Here is a 25,278-nt window from a genome sequence, read left to right on the forward strand (position 1 = left end):
GTGGGTTTCTTCTGCCATTTTCCGTCTAGACTAGGTATCATGCAAGAGTTTGAAAAAGTATATTACAGGCCGGGCGCAGTGGCTCAAACCTAGTAATCCCTGCACTTTGGGAGGCCGAGGCGGGTGGATCACTGCAGGTCAGGAGTTCAAGACCAGCCTGGCCAACATGGCGAAACCTCGTCTCTACTAAAAATTTAAAAAAATTAGCTGGGCGTGATGATGCACACCTGTAGTCCCAGCTACTTGGGAGGCTGAGGCAGGAGAATCACTTGAACCTGGGAGGCGGAGGTTGCAGTAAGCTGAGATCGCACCATTGTACTCCAGCCTGGGCAACAGGGCCAGACTTGGTCTCAAAAAAAAAAGAAAAAAGTATATTACAAATAGAGGACACATCTTCATTTCCTTCACTGCTGTACTCTATAAAAATGGCAAATGAGGTCTTTGCTCCCATTATATAATAAAGTAGATTATTCCAATTGAAGAACTTAAAATTTCCATACAATTTTATTATTGAATTAAATCTATTAAAATTCTGTAATAACGACCCAGTAACTTTAAAACAGATGGAAATCCCATAAGCCACCAACAACCTAAATCAACAAATAGTTTATATTTATCTATTTGCAGTGTTTATTCATAGACATATATTTTGATTTTGATTTTTTTCCTGATTACAAAAATAATATGTATTTTAAAATGCAAATGATTTAAAATGTATTGAAAACAAAAAGGCCACCCTAATCTCACCTTCCAAGATTATGGTGTACATTCTTACCATTTTTATTCAAATGTGAATGTGGTATCAGATTTGACTCTTTTATAGGAACATTCCATTCATTCTGGCTAGTCAACATTTCTACCTGACTTATTCTGATAATTTCTTGTAAGTTTCTTAAGGACACGCTTTGTCTTAAATATGTTTTTATTGCCTGTTGCTCATGAAAGAGCTCAGGAGATGCTACCTTAAGAAATACTGCTTTGGTATGCAGGTTATTTCAAATTGGAGGCACTTGGGGAACAGCAGATGCAGGGAGGGGCTCTCTCTGAACTCCCTTATCTGCCCAAAGACTGATCCTCCAAAAGGAACTCAGTTGTGAACTCCCTCCCTGGAAGTGTCATGAACCAGGGGGAATTAACTCTGATCACAGGAGAGGACACTGGAGGTGACACCACACCCAGAGAGACTTTGTCACGGGCTGTCACCTGTTCTTCTGAGGGCCCATTCATCATTCCCCAAAACCATTTACTCTCCCCTAATTTGTCTGCTCCATCCTCCCTCCCCTCTCCCCTATAAAGAGGGTATATATGCTTCTAGATCTCACTTTTCTTTCCTGCGGTGCCCCTGTGTACCTTAGAAATGTGTACTTTTCTCCTGTTAACTTATCTGCCGTCGGTTTAGTTCATAGACTCGACTGAACCCTCAGAGGGTAGAAGGAAAGTCTTCCCTACCCTGCACACATGTTGAGAGCTTCACATTGACCAGGATTTCCATCAATGCACATGGGATGAGTGAAGAGGCATAGGTTTTTATTTTTCATCTTGACTTTGATGTTAATTTATTGACATAATGGGTCTAGTATTAAACATCCATCCTCACATCTTCTTGAATAACTAATCTGGAATGACTGACATTAAAACATTGTTGTAAATTTCTACCAGTTAATAAAATGCCAATGAAAGCTAAAACATAGAAACCAAAATTGAATATAAATTTGAATACAACTCTCTTAACTTGTTAATACATTTTTCTTTACTATATTTTCCTTAGTTAAAAGTGGGTTAACCCACATATTACAATACAAAGCGATTTTCAGAAGTAGCTATTAATTGAAGGTCTTTTTTTCTTTCTTTCTTTTTTTTGCTATTGGTAGATTTTTTTAAAAAAGAAATTTCCCTAACCTGAGTCTTTTGAATCTGAGTACTATGAGAAAGTGATAAAATGGTTTCTTTATGCATAATAGTGCCAAGGCTATCCTTGCTATTATTACTGTCTACCACCCCTTGGAAACGATTTTGTAAATATTAAATATACAGTCCTTCTTAGCCGATCTCTTGTGGGATAATGTCCCAATAGTGTATTAATTTGAAAAGTCCTATTATCTAGGAATATATGAAGACTGGCTAATTTTACAAAATCTCAGAAATGAAAATAACAGTAGGAGTTCAATTTTGTTTCAAACAAAAGTGATTATTAGAGTGGTTAAAACAACAATGGGAAAAAAATGAATGAAAATCTATAAAATGCTTATAAGTAGGAACAGAAATGGACTGAAAAAAAGTTTGTTTTGGGGATTATTAACAAAGCTTTTTGTAGTGGTAATTAATATTCCCCATGACAGTATCTTAAAAATAAAATATAAGCCTCTTTTATAGAGATTGTATTTTTTACATAACCTTATCTGTCTTATGGTGACTAACACTTAATGATAATTATGACTCAAGGTATTGCTGATGAAAGAGTTTTTAATTAGAAACATTCACCTAAGCATTTTGAATTTAAGAAGAAACAACTTATGATCTTACCAAGTAGAGTCTTAGGTTTTAGTGCTGGGGATAAAGCTTAGTATCTTGGATTTGATTCAGAATTGATGTTATAGCCAGAGTGGAGGTTAGCACCCAGGTATGTTTTCCTTACCTGCTGAGGCTAGAATTGGTCCACATCTAGTTCTTGCTGTAATATACTCGGTAGACCATGCAGATTAACGTGGTTAGAGTTGTCTAAATATGATAGAATCTTTGAATCCCTGAATGCTGTTCAGAAAATACAGTTGCAGTAAAGCGATTTTTAGAACCCCTTTGTAGGATTTTTAATTCAACTTCATAGTGATGAGTTGAGAGAGTTTTATTACTATCAAACTGTCCTGGAGTCTTGACTCTTCTTGCATTCAGTGGAAATTACATAGGCATGTCAAGTGAAGACCTTGTTGGGGGTTCTTAGTTCATGCCACACAGCACAAACTGCCGCTCTCCTGAGAGGTCAGCCTTGATGATCTGTCTGGACAGCCACGGGTATGAGAACTTCTCTGGGAAGTACAAACACTGCTTGTTTGGTAGCTCTCCAAAAAATAACTGTGCTTCTTACAAGATTAGAATGGGTGCCTGGCTGCTTTTGCTGTCACACTTTCACAGGCTCTGCAGAAATGACCACCAAAACCTCTTGTTTTATTCTTGTGACACTAGGTACCTTTTTTGTCATTTTATAGTATCTCTATTTCCATTAGGATTTAATCCAAAAAAGTGAATAGCTGTTTTCTATTTGATCTCACATAGATTTAAATTAATATGGTTGGGGTGGAATTTGCATCTGATTTATTCATTGATAGTAACTTATCTGTGTCCTCAGAACTTTTTATAAGAACAAGGTTGAAACATTAGCTTGGATTTGAGTAGCCCTCCAATGTTGATTATTTTATTTCCATTTATAGGAGAGGACACTGAGGCTATGAGAAATTAAGTAACCCTATTTAATTTAAACAGCTAGTAAGTGGTGGAATCAGGACTTCACCCAAGGCCTGTCTGACTCGAAAGCCATTTTGCAGCACACTAAACACTTCATTCTTTCTAAAAGGAGTATTTGAAAAGAAAGATTTCTCAGTTTTTAATTTCTATCTTAAACTCTAGCATTTTGGATTCTTTATAAATTCCACTAGGAAATACAGATGATTTCAGATGACCAGTCAGTTGTTTATGCAAAGCATATTCAAAGTGATTTTCTGTTTAAAATGTAGCTATACATCAACTTTTTTACTAGTGTCAGGGCAGGTCTTTTCTTGAAAATAGTGAGAATCAGCTCCATTGTGCTTGGGAGGAAAAAAGAAGTTTGATCCCTTCTGTCAAGAAAGAGATACTTCTGAGACTCTTCAGTACATAGAACCACAAGGAAAGAGTTTGGGAGTAAACACTTAATATAGCTTGTGTTCCAAAGTTGTATGTAAATCAAATTCTAGTTTAAATGTTTGGCAACCAGAACCAAAGTGATGAATGCTGAAATATTCCTTTGGGAAGATGACTAATCACCTGTTAATTTACCTGTTCATATTTTTACATATCAGATCTGCTTAAAACAGGATATAATTACATAATACATAACATCAGTATAATTACATCAGAAATATAGCTTGCCTCTCGGCTGTGTTTGTAACTCTCACTTAGTTGTTGTTGTAGTTTGTATTTTCCCATGTTTTATGAAGGCCCAGTGACAAACAGGTCATGTTGAATCTTGGCTGTTCTCTGTGTGTAGCCGTCTACTTCCAGCCCCTTCCACGATGGTTCTCATGTTTTAGTGTGCATCAGAATTTCCTGGGTGTTGGTTCGAAATTCAGACTTCTGGGTCCCATGCTAAGAGATAGATTCAGTAGGTTTAGGAAATCTGCATTTTGAACACACAGCCACAGGAGATTCTGATTGCTTTCAGATGCGCCTTGGAGCAGCAGCCCAACAGTCAGAGCTCCTGAGTCCAACAGCAGTGACAGGTATCAACCCGAGTTTAACAGCAATGATGGGTATCAACCCGAGTCCAAAAGCGATGACGAGTATCAACCCGAGTCCAACACTGATGATGGGTATCAACCCGAGTCTAACGGCAATGACGAGTATCGACCCGAGTCCAACACTGATGACGGGTATCGACCTGAGCCCAACACTGTTGATTTGTATTGACCGGAGTCTAACAGTGATGACGGGTATCGACCCGAGTCCAACAATGATGACGGGTATTGACCCAAGTCCAACACTGAGGATGGGTATTGACCAGAGTCTAACAGTGATGACGGGTATCGACCCGAGTCCAACACTGATGATGGGTATCAACCCAAGTCTAATGGCAATGATGAGTATCGACCTGAGTCCAACTCTGATGACGGGTATTGACCTGAGCCCAACACTGATGATGGGTACTGACCGGAGTCTAACAGTGATGACGGGTATCGACCCAAGTCCAACACTGATGATGGGTATCAACCCAAGTCTAACGGCAATGATGAGTATCAACCCAAGTCCAACAGCGATGATGGGTATCAACCCCGAGTCCAACAGCGATAACAGATATCGGCCCTGAGTGTAACAGCGATGACGGATATCAGCCCCGAGTCTAACAGTGGTGATGGATATCGGCCCCAAGTCTAACAGTTATGATGGATATCAACCCCAAATCTAACAGTAATGACGGATATTGGCCCTGAGTCTAACAGTGATGACAGATATCTACGCCAAGTCTAACAGCGATGATGGGTATCGACCCCGAGTCCAACAGCGATAACAGATATCGGCCCTGAGTGTAACAGTGATGACGGATATTGGCCCCGAGTCTAACAGTGATGATGGATATCGGCCCCAAGTCTAACAGTTATGATGGATATCAACCCCAAATCTAACAGTAATGACGGATATTGGCCCTGAGTCTAACAGTGATGACAGATATCTACGCCAAGTCTAACAGCGATGACGGGTATCAGCCCCGAGTCCAACAGCAATGATGGGGGTCAACCCCAAGTCTAACAGTGATGATGGATATCAGCCCCAAGTCCAACAGCGATGACGGGTGTCTACCCCAAGTCTAACAGCAATGACGGATGTCGGCCCTGAGTCTAACAGTGATGATGGATATCAGCCCCAAATCTAACAGCGATGACGGAATGTCGGCCCCAAGTCTAACAGCGATGACAGATATTGGCCCTGAGTCAAACAGTAATGACAGGTATCAACCCCAAGTCTAACAGCAATGACGGATATCAGCCCCGAGTCTAACAGCAATGACAGATATCAGCCCTGAGTCTAACAGTGATAACGTGTATTGGCCCCGAGTCTAACAGTGATGACGGGTATCAGCCCTGAGTCCAACAGCGATGACGGGTGTCTACCCCGAGTCTAACAGCAATGACGGATGTCGGCCCTGAGTCTAACAGTGATGATGGATATCGGTCCCAAATCTAACAGCGATGACAGAATGTCGGCCCCAAGTCTAACAGCGATGACAGATATTGGCCCTGAGTCAAACAGTAATGACGGGTATCAACCCCAAGTCTAACAGCAATGACGGATATCAGCCCCGAGTCTAACAGCAATGACAGATATCGGCCCTGAGTCTAACAGTGATAACGTGTATTGGCCCCGAGTCTAACAGCGATGACAATATTGGCCCTGAGTCTAACAGTGATGACAGGTATCGGCCCTGAGTGTAACAGCAATGATGAGTATCAACCCCGAGTCTAAGAGTGATGACGGGTATCGACCGTGAGTCTAACAGTGATGACAGGTATCAACCCCAAATCTAACAGTGATGACGGATATCGGCCCTGAGTCCAACAGCGATGACGGGTACCAGCCCCAAGTCTAACAGCGATGATGATATCAGCCCCGAGTCTAACAGCAATGATGGGTATCAACCCCAAATCTAACAGAGATGACGGATATCAGCCCCGAGTCTAACAGCGATGACAGATATTGGCCCTGAGTCTAACAGTGATGACGAGTATTGACCCTGAGTCTAACAGCGATGACGATATTGGCCCTGAGTCTTAAGAGAGATGACGGGTATCAACCCCAAGTCTAATAGTGATGATGGGTATTGACCCCAAATCTAACAGTGATGATGGATATCAGCCCCTACTCTAACAGCGATGACAGATATCAGCCCTGAGTCTAACAGTAATGATAGGTATCGGCCCTGAGTGTAACAGCGATGACGAGTATCAACCCCGAGTCTAAGAGCGATGACGGGTATCAACCCCGAGTCTAACGGTGATGACGGATATCAGCCCTGAGTGTAACGGCGATGGCGGATATCGGCCCCAAGTCTAACAGTGATGATGGGTATCAACCCCAAATCTAACAGTGATGATGATATCTAACAGTGATGACGGGTATCAGCCCCAAGTCTAACAGCGATAATGGGTATCGACCCCAATTCTAACAGTGATGATGGGGATGATGGGTATCAACTATACACAACAGCCCCTGTGAAGATTGGGCTCCTTCAGCTATTTCTGTCAAGCACCTGGTTTTCTGAAGGCGGCTCCACCTCTGTCTTGGAATCAGTGAGAAGGAAGGTAGCCTTGTCTCAGCTGCCCTCATTCTTTGAACCTTGGGGGTTTAAAACTTTTTGTATTATGTGACACAAGGGTCCTGGTTTCAGACATGGCTACAGTGCCTCACCAGGACTAGACAGAATAGCTGTCCACTTCACCAAGGTGGAAGAAGGCATTTCCAGACTCCAGCACAGATCTCACTTGTGGATCACTAAACAAATGCCATTTCATTTTCCTTACAACCTTGTCATGACAGTCTTGAAGAAAATGTAGAATCTCTTCTTGGCATTGGCCAAAGTCTCCTTGATTGCATATTTGAAACACTTGGTCAGCTGACATTTCCCCAAACAGTGTGTTAACAGAAGACATGATCTTTGCTGCTTTTCAGGTACTGGACTAAGTCATGAGAACACCAGAATCTTTGCAATATTTTCATTGATATTATAAACCTAGAAATCATCAGCAGGCTTGAAATTTCTGCTAACAACATATTTATTGCCCCAAGCCAGTGACTGACTAAGGCCCTAATGTTAAGAAATGTGCAGTCTAGTAAGACATATCAACGATGACCCCTAACAGCCATGTTCCAAGACAGAATAAAATAAATGACAAATGTCTATTACCTGGCAGGGGGAGGAAGAAGCACAGAGGATGTAAATCTCACTAGGAGAAGACCTCACAGAATAGATGACATCTGAACTAGGCCTTGAATGAAGAGAAGTATATCAAATGCAGAGAGAATGGAAAAGGTTAACTACAGAACGTGTTTAATGAAGCTTAAATTCAATAAAACATTGGGTGAAAGCCTTTTGCCTCCAGAACTGTTTAAGGCTCATGCTCATTGGTGGACCTCAAGTCCTCAGCAACCTGTTTACCTTAACACGTTTGACTTCATGAATATAATGCCAGTGAAATGGACTCAGATATAGATTACCTCCAAACGTTTTCAGCCAGAACTGTGCTAAAAGTTGCTTCTGAAAGCTACCTCGGCCCCATCCCAGACCTGATGAATTCGGATCCCTGCCATTGGGGCCACAGTGAGTCTACGCTTCACCACTGCTTCATCACCGGCCTTCCATAAGCTCAAAAAAGGGATCTCATCTTCTCAAAACTGTGAATTCATATGTTTACTACATAAGAAGCAAATGGAAATGTGGAGAAACTTGTTAAGAAGGGTGTGGCTTTTATTGATCTTTCTTCAGCCTGTCACATAATGGGCAGGAACAAGTTGTGGATTCACTTGCAAGGATTCCACTCCAACTCCCAGTTACTGAATTCTTGCAAAACCTGCATTTTACCACCACCACTAGGGTTGACAGAAACAGCCTCTTGTCAAAAGAGATGTTTCTGGAGCATAAACAGCACCACTACAGTAGAATGTGCATTGCACAAGATCGTGGGCACCATTGCCGTTGTGGACACTGTCGATTTGTATATTTATTGTGACAGTTTCCCTGCAGCCTAAAGTACAGTGTCTTGAGGAAAGACACCTTTCTAATCTGAACTATGGCTCCATATGGACCAGCTGTGGCCCTGAAAATAGAAAGCAGTGTTTTCTGCGTAGTCCATCTCTTCTTTATTTAACTCCCTGAATTGTGTGGCTCATTGAAGATGCTCACCAGCATCCTAAGGTAATGCCACATCCTCCTATTTTCCCTCCTCTTGTGGGGAAGCAGAATTGTTTAATAAGTTCAGGGTCAGTCAGATCGCATTCCTGGTGGCTTTTCTGGTAGCTTTTCTTCTGGACCTACAATTGGTGCCGGTAATCTAGCAAATGTTTCCATTCAGTTCCATAACAAGTATTGACTATCTCCTACAAGGTATGCATCAAAAATCTGAACGACTCAGGAATTGGTATTTGCTAGTATTTCTGCCCTAAAAGTGCATTGCAAATGATCATGGAATACTCACAAAAAAACTGAGAGTGTATGCAAGCTTCCAATAAGAAAACCCCTTAAAAATTCATAACTTCTGGCTGGGCACGGTGGCTCACGCCTGTAATCCCAGCACTTTGGGAGGCTTAGGTGGGCAGATCATGAGGTCGAGAGATCGAGACCATCCTGGCCAACATGGTGAAACCCTGTCTCTACTAAAAATAGAAAAATTAGCTGGGCGTGGTGGCACGTGCCTGTAGTCCCAGCTGCTCGGGAGGCTGAGGCAGGAGAATCACTTGAACCCGGGAGGTGGAGGTTGCAGTGAGCCGAGATCACGCCACTGCACTCCAGCCTGGTGACAGAGCAAGAATCCATCTCAAAAATAATAATAATTCCATAACCTTCATTTAAAATTAACGGAAAGCTGTAATTGATTTTGGCTGCCTGTCAGACATTTTTGTATAAGAGCAAAGCCCAGCTATACCTATCTGTAAAAAACCCTTAGCAGAGAGAGGCGTTTCTTTTTGGAATTAATCAGGTCTTCCCACTGACTGCTCCCTGCAGTCAAGTCTTCTGCTGTATGGACCGTGTTTCCAAGTCATGTTTCTTGCATCCTGCTCTTGGTTAGATTTTGACACCTCTCCATGGTCAGCTCGCTCATAGTATTTCTCAGAAACCCTTTTATACTCGACCCTAGCATCCTCCTATCAGCCCTGCCCCTTGGATCACAGAGTAAATCCAATCTTCGTTATTTTAAGCACGTTGCTCTCAACACCTCTTGATCACTGCACATACCATTTTGAATCCACTTAGCCTGGTATAACTACCTGGGGGCAAATCCCAATTAGAAATGAAGGCAGGACAGTGGAGACCAAGACGCATATATAGGACATTCAAGTCTCCTGCAGGGCATGGGGCCTGTGCTGGCCTCTTTCTGAAGAGTCAGCGGTAGCCCTGCTTGCCCACACAGCAGTCATCTTGGCGGTGGCATGGGCCACCTAACCCTGATACCCCCTGGTGACTACATTATTTTTAGCAGAGGCATCAACTAACTCTTCAAGTTTGAAAGCTCAGAAACACCTTGAATGCCCTTTTTTCTTTGCGACTCACCCTGCTTAATTACCTGGCCCTATCAACTCCTTTTGTCCCTCCTCTCTCATTCAGTGCCCTTTGGCTTCTTTGACACCATCCTGGTCCTGCTGTGCATCACTCTGTCCTTGAAATTCTGCAAAAACACTTTTGAAGTGTCCTCCCTAACCCTCCTTTCTCCTTCCAGTTCATAATGTATCCTAACAACCTACTAACACCCAGAAAACCAAATCTCGTGACATCGTTTTCCTACTTACTTCCCCTTGGCCTATTCAATCCGAACTCTGGCCTTTTCCAAGGCTCCGTAACTTGAATTTCTCTCTCCTTGTGAACTTATTTCCCGGTGCTTCCTCCCAGGTGAGCCAGCGACACTGTTCCCCAAGCACCACTCGTTCATTGTGGACTCTGTGTTACGCTGTTCTCCACAGGGCCGTCGTGCCCTTCTCTCCCCACTCTTTATAGACAAGCCTGACTCGTTCTTCCTGGTTTACCCCAAGTCTCATCCCCTGTACCATGAGACTTTTTCAGATGCCCTAACTGTACTGATTGCCCCTTTCTCTGAGTGCCAGTAGCACTTACTGCCTTTAGATGGCTTAGCAGGGCATCTTAACTCTCCACCTTGCTAGTGATGACTTCTGTGGAGGATGAGCATGTCATTTACTGTGCACACTGGGACACTCTTGAGGGTCAGTATGGTGCTGTTAATTATCTCATTGGGAAAACAGGTGCTTTATACTTGAACTTCCTGGGCAGATCGGGATACATCATCATGCTGTTTATATTAGGGCGTCTTGTCTTCCCAACAAGACTATAAGCTCCTGTGGGCAGAGATCATGTTTTATGTTTGCTTTGTATATTCCTTGTCCCATGAAACAGCACCACTCACATAACTAATGATCCATAAATACAGGAAGGAAAGAAAGAGGGAAGGAAGAAATCAGTCAATTTATCTTCTCTGAAAAAGGTGGATTCTTAAAAATCAAAACAGCACTCCCACATTGGATACGTACAGGGCGTGAATAACAAGATAACTATACAACTTCTCCATGACAAGTTGGAAAAGGGCAGCTGAAATTCAAGGAGGCAGAATATAAATTTGAAGATCAGAAGAAACAGCAGCCACAGACAGATCAAATGACATATAGGAATTAAGGGTAGTGTAATCTTGTCGATCAAAAACATTAAAGTAATCTAAAATAAAAAAGCTAAGTTTGTATTTAATGGGGGCTGTGAAAGCATTGATCATTGTTAAATATCGAAGAGAAACCTCCACCGTATGCCACATGGAAAGTGTAGTGTGTCATGCTTTCATTCATACTAGAGAGGAATCATCCTCAAAAAATGAAGCGTAATCATTTTATTGTGGGATTTTGGTTTAAATAAACCTAATAACGGAATCCATAGTTAGGCTAAATGTGCCGTTTACCTAGTTTTCCTACCTGAAGACTTCTTGGCACATCCGTATACTTCCCCCCCAGGTATATTTTAGCCTTTGTCCTAGCAACTTGGTGCCTAAAAGAGTGAGGATCAGATAAAAGTCTGAGAACTCCTGTCAGCCTCAGAATGTGAACCCCAAATTTTCCTACAGCTGATCCCAGTGAGAAGGGAGTTGCCACCGTGTAAAAAAGAATAGGAAATTGAATCCTACCTCTGAGGCATGGGCCCTGTCCTAACGCCCTAGCATCTTCCCCCGGTGTCCACGGTAGGACAGTGCATAAATCTCCACTGATAGGTGAGACCCCTGCCCCGCGCCCGCCTTCCCAGCCCTTCACCCTTCCTTCTCCCAGCCTCTGTCACCTCTGGGTTGCGGTCTGACCTGAGCCTCCTGCCCATGTTATAATTTACCCTGGCACTGGAGGCGTTCAATTCCAGACCTCCTGGCGAGGGGGTAAATTCAGCGCCTCATGGAATGACTTTGAAAGTTCATATACTGAAAAACCCTCACTTTAGAAAGAGAAAAACGCATGACTTTTTCCTTATTCATTTATCTAAAGAACATTCAAGCCCAGTAACGTGTGGAGGGAACGCATGTGTTTTATGCCACTTGCCTAAGGCCTCTGAGCTGGTGATTCCCAATCTTTTAAATTTTGTGTTGCTTGAGCCTCAGCCTTCTATTCTATAAAATAAATAAATGAGTTATATGAAACATAATGCACCTTCCAAGTAGAATTTCTATGAATCCGTAATTTTTTTTTTTTTTTTTTTTTTTTTTGAGACAGTTTCTCACTCTGTGACCCAGACTGAACTGCAGTGGTGTGATCTTGGCTCACTGCAACCTCTGCCTTCCAGGCACAAGCAATTCTCATGTCTCAGCCTCCCGAGTAGCTGGGATTACAGGTGTGTGCCACCACACCCAGCTAATTTTGAATTTCTAATAGAGACAGGGTTTCGGCACGTTGGCCAGGCTGGCCTCGAACTCCTGACCAGGTGATCCGCCCGCCTCAGCCTCCCAAAGTGCTGGGATTACAGGCATGAGCCACTGCACCCGGCCTATTAAATCCATAATTTTGAAACATTTTTCTTTGCTAAAAAAAAAAAAAAATTGATTCAACAGTCAAACATCATTACACTAAAGCTTGTTATTACCCAGATCTTAATACTTAGTAAATATGATGTAACCATTGAAATATACCAACCGTGTTAAACAAAAGGCATGGGCGCAGCTCACCAAAGGAAAGTTCATCTTGTTTCCCAACAGTTGTATTATAAATGGGTGCTTCCTTAAATTGATAGAAATTAAAATTAACCTTGTTTAATTTGAGAAACCACTATCAGCACTTTTTGGCACTTCCTTTTAGACAGAAAAGTCATAGTAGCAAAACTGAATGAAGGAAGACAAAGGATATTGTTGTCTGTCCCCCCACCCCTGCCACCACACACACACACACACACACGCAGAGAGAGAGAGAGAGACAGCTCTGGCCTCAAATCGGTGAGAATCACTGGGATTCAATAAGACTCGTCAAGCCTCAGAGTCCCACCACTGTGGGGATAATGAAGGGAGCACTGTGGGACGTAGATTCACTCCTGACTGTCATTCAAGCTTTTGAACCATCACTTTCTCTAGAAAAAAAAAAAAAAAGTGTGGCTTGACTAACTTTTAAAGTCTCCAGTTAAAATAATAATAATAAAAGCCTCCAGGTCAGAGATTCTGTGGTTCAGAGATTATAGTCCAAATTTTCAGAAGTAAACCTAAAGAACTAGATAAATATGGCTTGGAATCAGTTTTATGGATATCTAGGGCCCTTTTCATTACATCAGCCAGCTGAAAATAACAGCCCCATAGAGTAGTGGTCAGCACTAAGATGAGATGGTCCTCACAGCCAGGTTTTGCAATCCTTGACTTTTGTATCTTGTACGTCTGACTGCCCCGCATGCCGGCTCCTGCTAAAGTCTCATGTCTGTAACTCAGTAGGATATTTTCATGTCATCAGTAAATACCTTGTCTGCAATACTTTATTTCCTTAATTTAAAGGCATCATTTTTAGGTGCATTAGTTGATGAACTGTGCTAAATTCTGATTGTCAAACCGAATCTGAAATGAACTTCAGGGCTCACTGAGACCTCTGGCTATTTAGTGAAGAAGTGCTTCCTACAGTTCCTTCAAGTTAAGTAACAGACCAGAGAAAAAACTTTCTCAGATTTACTCTTTCACGAACCATACATTCATACCTGCCTATTATGTGCCAGCAGTGAACGGAAGACGTGATCTCTGCCCTTGCTTTGAGCTTGCAGTCTTGATGAACACTGGACATTGTTATTTTTAAAAATCACTGGTTAACGAACTCAGGCAGGCCTTATCGGGGAAGGTCACATCTCAGTTGAGACCTGAAGGATGAGATGTACTGCTGTCTTCTCTGTTATTCCCCGAAGGCAAATTACTGAGTCTTCTCCCAGCTCCCTTTTAAAGGTAGCTTTTGGTGCTTATCCCAAAAGAGTGTGTGTGTGAGGAGTATAATTGAAATCTAGTCAGCATTGACATTTCTGTGGCATAGCCCTAGGAGAAATTTTCTGATTTGTTCACAGACTGAAGAACGACATTTGTCCCCATTAGCAGTAGTCTTTAGGTTAAAACGTTGAAATAATAGTGTTCCTTTTCATCTTGAATGTGGTAAAGACATTTACCAAGAATTTGTTTTCTCTGCCTTCCCCTAAGATTTAAAACAGCTATTATTAATAATTTATTTCATACCCCCTCTCTAAGAATCAAGATATTCCTCTCCCTTCCATTCTCTCTCTTCTCCGCCCCAGAGTAACCTGGAGTTGGTGTGTATCTTTCCCATTCATTCTTATTTTGCCACTTGTGTTCCTATCAATCCTACTCATTATTGTTTTGTGTCCTGCTTACAGATCTGTGGCCACAGCATCACACTGTACTTTTGCAACTTGCTTGTGTTTCACATGTCCTTTTTCAACTTTTTAAAGATTTGTCCATCTCGGCACATTCTAACTCTAGCTTAGCCATTTCATCTGCTAACCACTGCATGACAAAGCCCTTTCTTCCTCCAGGCTTCTCATAAGAGACAGTGAGTCTGGCTCTTCTCTTTCCCTGTCACCCAAGGCAGCCGTCATCTCTGCATTTCTGGGTGCCCATGTGTGAGTTTCTCTAGAGAACACATCAGGCAATGGAACAGCCAAGTAACAGGGAACAGCGTCTTCAGCTTCACTGGGCATCATCAAGTGGCTCTCAAAACTGATTAATTGATTAATTAATTCTGCCAGCAAGGTAGAAGAAATCCAGCTTTCCCACATTCTTGCCAAGATCTCTTGTTACCAGACTTTAATTTTCACCAGTCTGATGGTTCTCAAGTGAGACTCAGTGGTAGAATCTCTGATCACTAATGAAGTTCTGCATCCTTTCCTATTTGTCATTATTTAGTTATTTTTCCTCTGTGAATTTCCATCCTTTTCCTGTTTTTCCACTAGGTGGTTCTTCTCTTACTGACTTACCAGAGTTTTTTTGTCAATGACATGCATTTCAAGTATCACCCCTTATTTTCCAATTGTGAAGACGTTGCCTACAATGTCTTTTGTCTTACCGAAGTTGAGATTTGACAGGCAGATAGATTTTCTTCATGCTTTTTTGCCTTTTTTTGCCCATTTTGAAAGATCCTCCCTACTCAGATGATACAATGATATCCTCTTATTTTTTTCCAACAAAGTTTTATTTTCTATATTCAGGTCTTTAATCTACCTGGAATTTACTTTTACCTAAATGTGAGGTAGAGATTTAATTTAATTGTTTTTCACTGTGGATAGTCATTTTAACAGCATCCATCTTTGACTGATTCGTAATTCGATCTCTGTCATATGCTGAGCTCCTCTCACACACGTTTGCATTTGGTCTTTTGTCTACCTTCGTCTTTGAGCCATCATTTTCATTACTCTGGCATTGTAATAATTCTTAAGATCTTACAGGTCATGCCCTCTGTGCTCCTCCTCCCCTTTCTCCTCTGCAGTTCTTTGCCTCTGTGTTGTTTTCTTCTTCCCATAAATGGGAAGAAGAAATGGGTTCTTCTAGCCCATAAATGGGAAGAAGAAATGGGTTCTTCTAGCCCATAAATGAGCTGAACCCATTTCTGCCTAGTATTCCATTATTGTAACGCTAAGCTTGTGGGAGTTATGTATATTCTTCTGTGCAAGGTCATCACCAAGGTCTGATTTTTCACAAAAACATTTGCAACCTCCAGCATAAATGGGTTAAGCACATTGTTTAGTAATTCTTTGATTGAGGGTCTTCAAGTGTTTGTTCCGAAATTTTCCTCATCTTATCACTGTGGAATGATGTGAAGTTTAGCTGGGTGATCTGTTGTAGATCAAGGATGGTGTTTCATCACGATTTGAAGATTTTCCAGTGTTCTGTAGATTCAGTTGTTGTGGAGTCTGATCAACCTGTTGTTCTTCTGTAGATGATCTGTCTTTTTGCTCTAGTTGCTTGCAGGATCTCTTGGCCTTCGGTGTTCTTCGGTTTCTTTATTACAGGTCTAGTTACGTATTTATTTTTCTTAATCTGCTTGATTGTTGTGCTTCTTAGAACCAAGGATCCATGACTCACCAGTTGTGAAGACTTTTCATCTACTCTCTCTTTCCTGTCCTTCATTCTTTCAATTCTCTCCCTCGGAAACATCTATTAGTGTTTACTGGACCCTTTTATTCTGTCCTTTGTATCTCTTATCTGTTCTATTTCCATCCTCATCCCTGTGTTACACTCTGGGTCATTCTCCAGATCTGTCTCCCTGTTCCACTCAGTGATATTAATTTATTGATTAACCTGTCCTTTGAGTTTTTATGTTTCAATTATGATATGGTTTGGCTGTGTCCCCACCCAAATCTCACCTTGAATTATAATAATCCCCACATGTCAAGGGCAGGCCAGGTGGAAATAACTGAATCATGGGGGTGGTTCCCCCATACTGTTCTTGTGGTAGTGAGTAAGTCTCACAAGATATGATGGTTTTATAAATGGAAGTTTCCCCGCACAAGCTCTCTTGCTTGCCGCCATGTAAAATGTGCCTTTGCTCTTCCTTTGCCTTCCGCCATGATTGTGAGGCCTCCCCAGCCATGTGAAACTGTGAGTCCATTAAACCTCTTTCCTTTATAAATTACCCAGTCTCAGGTATGTCTTTCTTAGCAGCATGAGAACAGACTAATACAAGATACTATATGTTTAATTTCTGTAAGTTCTATTTGGTTCTTTTTGAAATCAGCCTGTTATTTTCCTGGTGCGTTGAATTTTTCCTTGCTCGTTTTAGGCACACTTACTTTGCCGTCCATTGCCATCCGCAAGGGGCATCTCACCGTGCAGCTCCTTAGTCCACTGCTTCTGTTATTTGCTGGGTCATTGTATGTATTTCATTATTTTAAATATGAGCTCATCTCTAGCAGGCCTGTTTTTCTTTTCTTTTCTTTTTTCTGTGAGAATCTGTTGTGGCCGAGGTTTCAAGGCATCCTTTCAAACTCATTCTGCATTTCCCTCTCTCTGGAGCCCAGGAGTGTCAACAGCAATGCTTCTGCTCACTTATAGTTTTATGCAGTGGTACAACCTCAGATTCCAAACCTTTGTGAGGTGCAGGCCAAGCATTTAAATTTTTTTTTTTTTTTAGATGGAGTGTCGCTCTGTCTCCCAGGCCGGAGTGCAGTGGCATGATCTTGGCTCACTGCAACCTCTGCCTCACAGGTTCCAGCAGTTTTCCTGCCTCAGCCTCCCGAATAGCTGAGATTACAGGCGTGCACCACCACACCCAGCTAATTTTTGTATTTTTAGTAGAGATGGAGTTTGGCCATGTTGGCCAGGCTGGTCTCAAACTCCTGACCGAAAGTGATCTGCCTGCCTCAGCCTCCCAAAGTGCTGGGATTACAGGTGTGAGCCACTGTGCCCGGCTGCCTTTAGAATTTTCTAAGGAACCTTTCTTTTTCTCCCTCAAAGTCTGGACAGAGCTTGCTCATTGCCTCCCTGTACTCGGGGGTAGACCCTTGCCCTTCACAGCCTCACCAGAGGCTTTCGTTCCAGCTCTCCCTTCACATAGGCCCAAGACCTCCTTGCCCTTGCCCTGTGGGTGTAGAAACCTGAGCTTCATGTGAGACTGCCTCTCCCTCACCCGCCTCAGGACAGTCGCAGGCTGTGCCTTTGGAATGCACATACCCTTCCTTGTGGCTGGAGCATTCTCCACCTTCTTTCTCCTTTCTTCAGCTCACCTCCACTTTTTTCTTTGGTTTCAGCTCAGCCATCACTTTATCTGAAAGCTTTCATCGCTACCCACTCCCACCCAATAATGGGTGAGGTGCCCCTTGGCTGTGTACCTGGTGCTCGGCTTGTGTAATCGCAGGTGTGCTCTGGGCTGTCCATGACTTCTTACTGCCTTTATCCTCCATTTCACTGCAGGATTTCTGGGGACAAGGGACCATTTGTTCAGTAACACCTAGCATAGTCCTGGCACATTATGTGTGGTGGATAAATATGTCTTGAATTAATGTATTTTATTTTTGTAATAAGGTCACAATGAGGTGTAAGTCCCAGATTTGTAACCCTCCCCCCAGTTTGTATACAGTATGAGAGAACATCGTCTTCACCATAGTTGCACTTAATAAGAATCAACAAAAACGTGAGAAAAACCATATGCTGAAATAGATCACATCTCAAGAGATCACTTGGGACTGTGTGTCCCATGATGTGCCTCTAAGATCTGTGGGTGCACAAAGGCCAGTGGTGCCCACTCAGTGTGCTGAGGCTGAGGGGCATCCAAACACGGGGGTCATATGCCATTAAGGACGCATGAAGAGTCAGGCTTGCTGGGCATCCCAGCTACTCAGGAGGCTGAGGCAGAAGGATTGCTTGAGGCCAGGAGTCCAAGGCCAGCCTGGGCAACATAGCGAGACCCCCATCTTTAAAAGAGAGAGAGAGCAAGGCTTTACTCCAGCCTGTTTAAAATGCTCTCTTCTAGAAGGCTCTTTGGTTTCTAGAGTGGAATGTCACTCGGTTCCCTTAGGAAAAAGATGTCTCGTGGGGCTGCAGGTGGAATTGGGCAGGAACAGGGCTGCTGTAAGGCCTGGACTCTGCATCCCTCTCCATGAGCTTTGTCTCTGTGTCTCTGGTCCCTGCCTCTCTTTGCGCATCCGCTTCACCCTCTCCTCCCTGCTGGCTGACTTCCTCCTTTTGCTTGCTGGCTCCTCACAGTGCTGTTTGCACACAGTAGGTGCATCATGCTACTCGCATTGTGACATTTTAGCATCGCTGACTCCTGCTAAACCCATTGTTCCCTCATCGCCTGCCATTCTCAGGAGGACGGGAGAGGGCCCAGCTCATCACTTGACATATCTGCGGCTTGGCTCCCCTTAGGTCAAGGGCGCATCATCTTGCAGCCAAGCTGTGGCTTAGAGGGCACTGGGACAAAGCAGTCCTGCCCATTTGGGCAGCAGGGGCGAGAAGTGGCCAGTTTCCTGTGAACATCCTGATCTTTCTCCGCGTTCACAGTCAACCTTCTGTTTGGTTGGTCCCCCATTTCTAGCCCCTTGACCCCAACAAGTACTGGGTTATGACATCAAATGTTCCAGATATAGAAAGAGAATCCTTCACCCCTGCATTGCATATTACTTAATTGTCATTCTAGTTGATGTGCCAACCAAGTATTGTGTGTAGGTTTAGGTTTAGGTCTCAATTTTCTGAGTGGTCTGCTAAAATCAGATTTCTGAGCCTGCATGCTGAGAACCCATTCCAAGACTAGAACAATTGCACCAAGATGTGGAGGGCCATCAGGCCCTGCCTAAACAACCAGCCTTGATTCTAGCTCTTTCCCACCCTCTCGTAGTGTTTTACATGCCACAGTTACGGTTATTTTAATACAATAGATGGATATCAAGCCTACAATTTATATGTTTCCACTTTCTCCTTGAAAATGGAGAATGATGCATTAAATGTTTTTGGAGAAAAGATATACTGTATTAGATCCGGGTAAAATTTGAGCCACAGTCATCAAATCTCAGAGTTCAAAGTATGTGTATATCCATCCTACCCACGGCCCAGTTTCCAGGCACAGCTCCCCTGCCGCACACTCACCTGGCCTCCTGGGGACAGGTAATCCGCCAGCCCCTGCCCTGTTCCTCTCCCCAGTTGGCCACCATGCTTCTGTTTTGTGAGGTTGAAAGTAACACCCAGCATTCTCAAGTTCAACATGGGAGGATGCACTTAGCTATGGCTTTGTTTGTTTACCATTCAACCATTTTTCTTGTACAATCACTGTGTGCTCAAATACAACTGTAAACGTAAGTCATTTATGTGGAAAATAACTCCTGTTAGCTGTGCAGTCTCAGGCCAGTCATTTAAGCTGCCCATACTTGGATTTTGTCATTGGGAATTGAGGATCATAATACCTACCCCTGCTGGTTGTTGCGAGATTAAATGAGATGTGTATAAACTGCCTCGCACATGGGGACTCTCAAATGATAGCTCTAAGACAGAGGAAAGAGAGTGGGAGGGACCCTGGTTGCAGTCCGCCCACTCAGATGTGAGGGCGGGCTGCCTCCCACGACTCCCTCTCCCTCTGCACATCCCTGGCTGCAGGTGCTCCTCAGTTGGGTCCCTCTGCTTGTCCCCTGGGACCCGGCAGCAGAGACTATTGTCCCTTGCCCCTTTGCAAGCTCTAGGAGTTTGGCAGTTCTAATGAGGACCCGGTTTTCAGTTCTGCGTGCTGTAAACCTTGATTTCCATGCATGATGTAAACCTTGATTTGACCACAAGTTAAAACTGAGTCATCAAATCTGAAGCTGGGCTGTGACTGCCAGCCAGAGTTCTTAGAGGATTTCACAGCGATGTGAAAGATCTTCCCACCTGCCCCTGCTTCTTAAAGTGTCTGCTAGACACAGTGACTTCCTTTCAAAGTCCATGCCACGTTCTTCTTTTCCCAGCACAGCAAGCCAGAAAAACCCAAATTAACAGTCCCTCAGGAGAACGACAGTGTGGATAGATCACTGTTTGGGGAATATGGCCAGTCCACCTTGTTCACAGAGTGGCACATTCAGCATGTCAGACATGCCACGCGCTGCCGCCTTCACTTGATGATGATTACATGAGGAGCAGCATTCTGAAGGAAGGGTTTGCCCAGCCACCAGCAGCTGATTCATTATTTATATACAATTAAAGGGCAGGATTCAAATGAATGCTAGCATCTGGGAAAAGGCATTATTCATGGATGGATCAGATTGAGCATTTGTCATTTCTCTGGTGACTTAACATACACCCTGTGCCTTGGGACTCAAATTATACTAAGCAGAAGAGATGCTTTAACTCTTTTATTTAGTTTAATTGTTGATCCTATTTCACTTTTTCAGATTATCTGGGCTCGCTTAAAAGTAGCCCTTGCTGCTTCTTCATATATTAAAATAGGAAAGGAGGGAAATTTCTTTTTAGAACCTATTGCATTCTCAAGATGAATGCAAATGATTCGACTATGATTCTTAATGACCCACTATTAACATAGTAGAAAACTCAGTGCATTAACGCAATGCCTCTCTTCACATCATTACTCCTAATGAAACGGTTACCAGGATAATAGCTTAACCTTTAGCTATAGATTCAGGTAGCAAAAATGCATTCTGTCTCCCCAATACCTCTATTCACATAGCATATTGACTGTTTGCAGATCAATGCAATGACAATCTTTTGGCCTTGTCCTTGAGGCCTCTTCTGTTATCATAATGGAGGGAATAGGATTTCGTCTTCAGTAACTAAATTCTAGTTAAAAGTCTCTTTTAAGTTTAGACATAATCCATGAACTAGAGTGTCAATAATGTGCCCAGTGGAAGTACTTATTTGTATAGGTGTTTTTCAAAAAGCCTATTGCCGCACCTTCAAAGATCTTAGACACAGACCCAGGAGACAGTGATTTTCTTGGCTTCTTTCTTTTGAAACCAAATAAATTTTCATTGAAACTAGAAAAAAAATAACCAGACACGGCTGCCCTTTTAGTGACTGAGAGAATATTTGAGCTCAAGGTTGGACTAGAAAGGTCTGATCTGAACCCCCTCACGACGTGGGAGCAGAGAGTCCACAGCCTCCTTTGGCTTATCTTAAACTTGCTTTTCCGCACACATGGGAATCATTCAATGTGGCATAGTCCAAATCCACTTTGTTAATTTGGAGCCATGACTTTCTAGTGTGTGCTAATTTGGACACATGCATTTCACAACCCAAGAAAAGAGGGGTTGCTATGGAAATTAACTGTATAAATAATATTACAAGGGGGGAGATGTGTACCTGCTATGACAGTGGATTCAGTCATTTTTGTAGTACACATTTTTCTATAAACGAATAGGATGCTAAATAGAAATATTTTGTTCTGTTTATTAAAACAGGACTTCAAGAACCTTTTGGAAATTATCTGATTAGTAAATGTTCTTGTGGGTATTTGAAAGCAATAAGACCTTGCTTCTTTAAATAGATCGTATTAATTAAAGACTTCCTGCTAATTCACATAGACCATTTTCCCCCAATTAGCCTAAATTTGTAAGCTAATGTATTTGCTTCCATTAGAAACAAAAGTGGAAAATATGTTTGCTTATTTATCAAATGCTTGAGTTCTTCTTCAGAAAAACACACTATAGTAGGTGCTTTGAGGGAGACAAAAGAGATGAAGACCCTGAAGTTGCTTAGAATCTAGTGGCAGAGATTTGAAAGCATGCGCAGCCCCAGGGATAGCCTTTCCTCTGCACCTCCCCACCTTGCTCTCCCGGTCCCCCCATATCATACATCGGGCAGCCTGGTTGACTTTCTCCCCAGTCATTAATTCTCCTTTCCAAGCATCACTACCCCTCTCCCCAGGTGGGGCTTCAATGGAACTTTTCCACTAAGACTCTCAGCCCTACGTCTTCCTCTCGCTCCCCGGTCCCACTGTCATCCGGATCACTTCTCTGTCCACATGACAGACAGCCTAGCCTATGTAGTGGCTGGACCTCATCCACGGTGACATTCACTTCTGCTGCATTTCAGCCCCACACTGTTGGCCACACCTGAGCGTCCTCACACACGGTTGCTCCTCAGCTGCTGCTGCATGCTCCGGTATCTCGGGACAGTTCTTCCAGCTCCATGACCCCTGCTTGCCAACCCATTGACACCTGTATTCCCTGATCTCTATAGATAGCTCCAAGCCCATGAGCCTTTTTCTGTATTCACGTCCTTCCTAGATTTGGAGGGTGAAGGAGAGGGGAGGAGTAGAGAGGTGAGTTCATTCATGCCTGCTCATACCTTCAGCATTTTCGCGGGCTTATATCCCTGTTCTTCTGCCAAAACTGTCCAGCAAAACCCTGAGCCTAGACCAGCCCTACCATCCAGTGTCCTAAAGCAGCTGCAGGAGACGGAGGTGGAAAGCCTGTAGACTCTCGCCACGCTGCATAGCCCTACCACGTAGCCCGTCTGCGGTGTGGCAGCCGTATTGTCTGTGGTCTGCTTCCTCTCCGATTCTTCTCAGAGATGATCCCACACCTCCCCTACACCCTCCATCCTCCAGAGTCCCTCACCCCTGAGCTCACTGAGGCCTCAGGAGCGTTTGCTCCAGCCTAGAACCACTTCTGAATTGACCATCTTCCCTTCCCGTGGGTTCAGAAAAGGACATTTTCCTCCTTCTGTTGGAGGCAGCCCCTCCATTTCTATTCCGGATCCATCAGCCCCAGCCCCCCAGGGTGATGCCTTTGACTGTCTCCTTCTCCCGGTATCCTGTTCTCTCCTGTCACACCACTGCTCCCTCAGCCTGCACGCCACACCCAAGTCCCCATCCCTCAGCCCTCTTGTCTCCCCTCTTCTTCCAACCTCCCCTCTGGACCAGGTGTCCTGAGAGTGGCCACCCTTCCCGGCCCTCGCTGACCTTCAGAGGGCACCAAGCTGCCCCTTCTGTCCCTCTTCTGCAGTGCAGCCTGCTGGTCCCTCCTTTTTATCAGAACCACTCACTGGCCTTCCCACCACTCTCCCCACCCCTCCTGCCTGGCCAGCCGTGCTTGGGCCCCTTCGTGTGCTCTTCTGCCTCCACCTTCTCCTTGGCAGCGTGGCATTCCCCAGGGCTCCCAACCCAGCCTGTGTCTTTTCCGCTCTCCATGTTCTCTCTGGTGAACGTTCTCTCTCTCACTGTTTTGTTTTGTTTTGTTGTTTGTTTGTTTGTTTGTTTGTTTGAGTCAGAGTCTTGCTCTGTTGCCCAGGCTGGAGTGCAGTGGTACGATCTCGGCTCACTGCAACCTCCGTCTCTCAGGTTCAAGCGATTCTCCTACCTCTGCCTTCTGAGTAACTGCGACTGCAGGCGCATGCCACCATGCCCGGCTAATGTTTTTATTTTTAGTAAGATGGAGTTTCACCGTGTTGGCCAGGCTGGTCTCGAACTCCTGACCTCAAGTGATCCAACCACCTTGGCCTCCCAAAGTACTGGGATTACAGGCATGAGCTACCATGCCCAGCCTCTCTCACTGTTTTAACCACCACATGTATGTCTGTGCCTCTTAAACCAGTGTGTTCAGTTTGGCCCCTTCTCTGAACTGTAGATTTCTCTGTCTAAATTCACTTGGCCTCCTTGTCTGCAGGTTCCATGTCCACAGATTCAACCAGCTGCAGATTGAAAATATTCAGGAAAAAAAAATTCAATGCAACAATAAAAAATAACGCAAATAGGCTGGGTGCCCCTCCACTGCTGTTGTGTGCTCCGGTATCTCAGGGCACAGTTGTACAAGTCGCTTAAAGTCTCCCTCAGTTGCCCAGGCTGGAGTGTAATGGTGTAATCATAGCTCACTGCAGCCTTGAACTCCTAGGCTCAAGAGATCCTCCTGCCTCAGCCTCCTGAGTAGCCGGAACCACAGGCTTGGACCACCACTTCCGGATTACTGATTGATTGATGGATTGATTGATTGAGACAGGGTTTCACTGCGTTGCCCAGGCTGGTCTCAAACTCCTGGTCTCAAGCAACCCCCCCGCCCCACCTTAGCCTCATAAAGTGTTGAAATTACAGGCATTACCCACCATGCCTGGCCTATATCAGGGACTTGAACATCTGCAGATTTTGGTATCTGCTAGGGGTCCTGGAACCACGACTGTATCTGCCATCTCCACATGGGTGCTCCACAAATACCCCAAACAGCATGCTCCAAACCAAGCCTGCGATGTCCTTTCAGCTCACACACCTTCCCTTTCTTCTCTTTTCACCACATCATGTGATTAGCCAAACAATGCCAGTTCTCTGAGAGGCCCTAGATGCGTCACTAGCTCAGGCTTTCGCAGTAGCTTCCTGAAGGGGAACTCCCTGCTTCTCTCTGGGCTCCTTGAAATGTGTCTGCCATGCTACTGACATCGATCTCTTCCTGCACAATTGGATTGTTGCCATGTCTTTGACAGTAGAGATCACATATAGCTGCTTTTCTCTTTCAAATTATTTCCTTAGGATGAATTTCCAGGAGTAAGATTACCAGTCCAAAGGTATAACAGTTTTATGTCTCCCATTAAATATTTCTCTTATTTCTCAAAAGGGTTTTCCCTGTTTGCACTAACAGTAATGTTTGAATGTGCCAATTTTATCAGTGTCAAGTATTAGCTTTCTAACATTCTTTTTCTAATTTTAGTAGGTATAAAGTGTGCTTTGCAGTTCTTTGGTTTACATATTAATTGAACATTTTTCCTAACATTTTTTGTTAAATATTTTTTGCCCATTTATCTATGGGGACTTTCGAAGTTACTCTTTTATTTGAATGAGCTCTTTATCTGATGGTAGATAGTGAACCTTTTTTGGTCACATTTAGTACAACTAGCTTTTCTCATTCTGATGAAA

General features: G+C 43.5%; 1 protein-coding gene across 14 annotated transcripts in view; it reads left to right on the forward strand.

The window, feature by feature from the left end:
• BEND7 (BEN domain containing 7) overlaps positions 1 to 25,278 on the forward strand; it is an 87,180-nt gene that overhangs the window by 49,771 nt on the left and 12,131 nt on the right. The gene's annotated exons all lie outside the window — the stretch shown is intronic.

Source organism: Symphalangus syndactylus, chromosome 10 (assembly GCF_028878055.3).
Source record: "Symphalangus syndactylus isolate Jambi chromosome 10, NHGRI_mSymSyn1-v2.1_pri, whole genome shotgun sequence".
Classification (NCBI taxonomy): Eukaryota; Metazoa; Chordata; class Mammalia; order Primates; family Hylobatidae; genus Symphalangus; species Symphalangus syndactylus.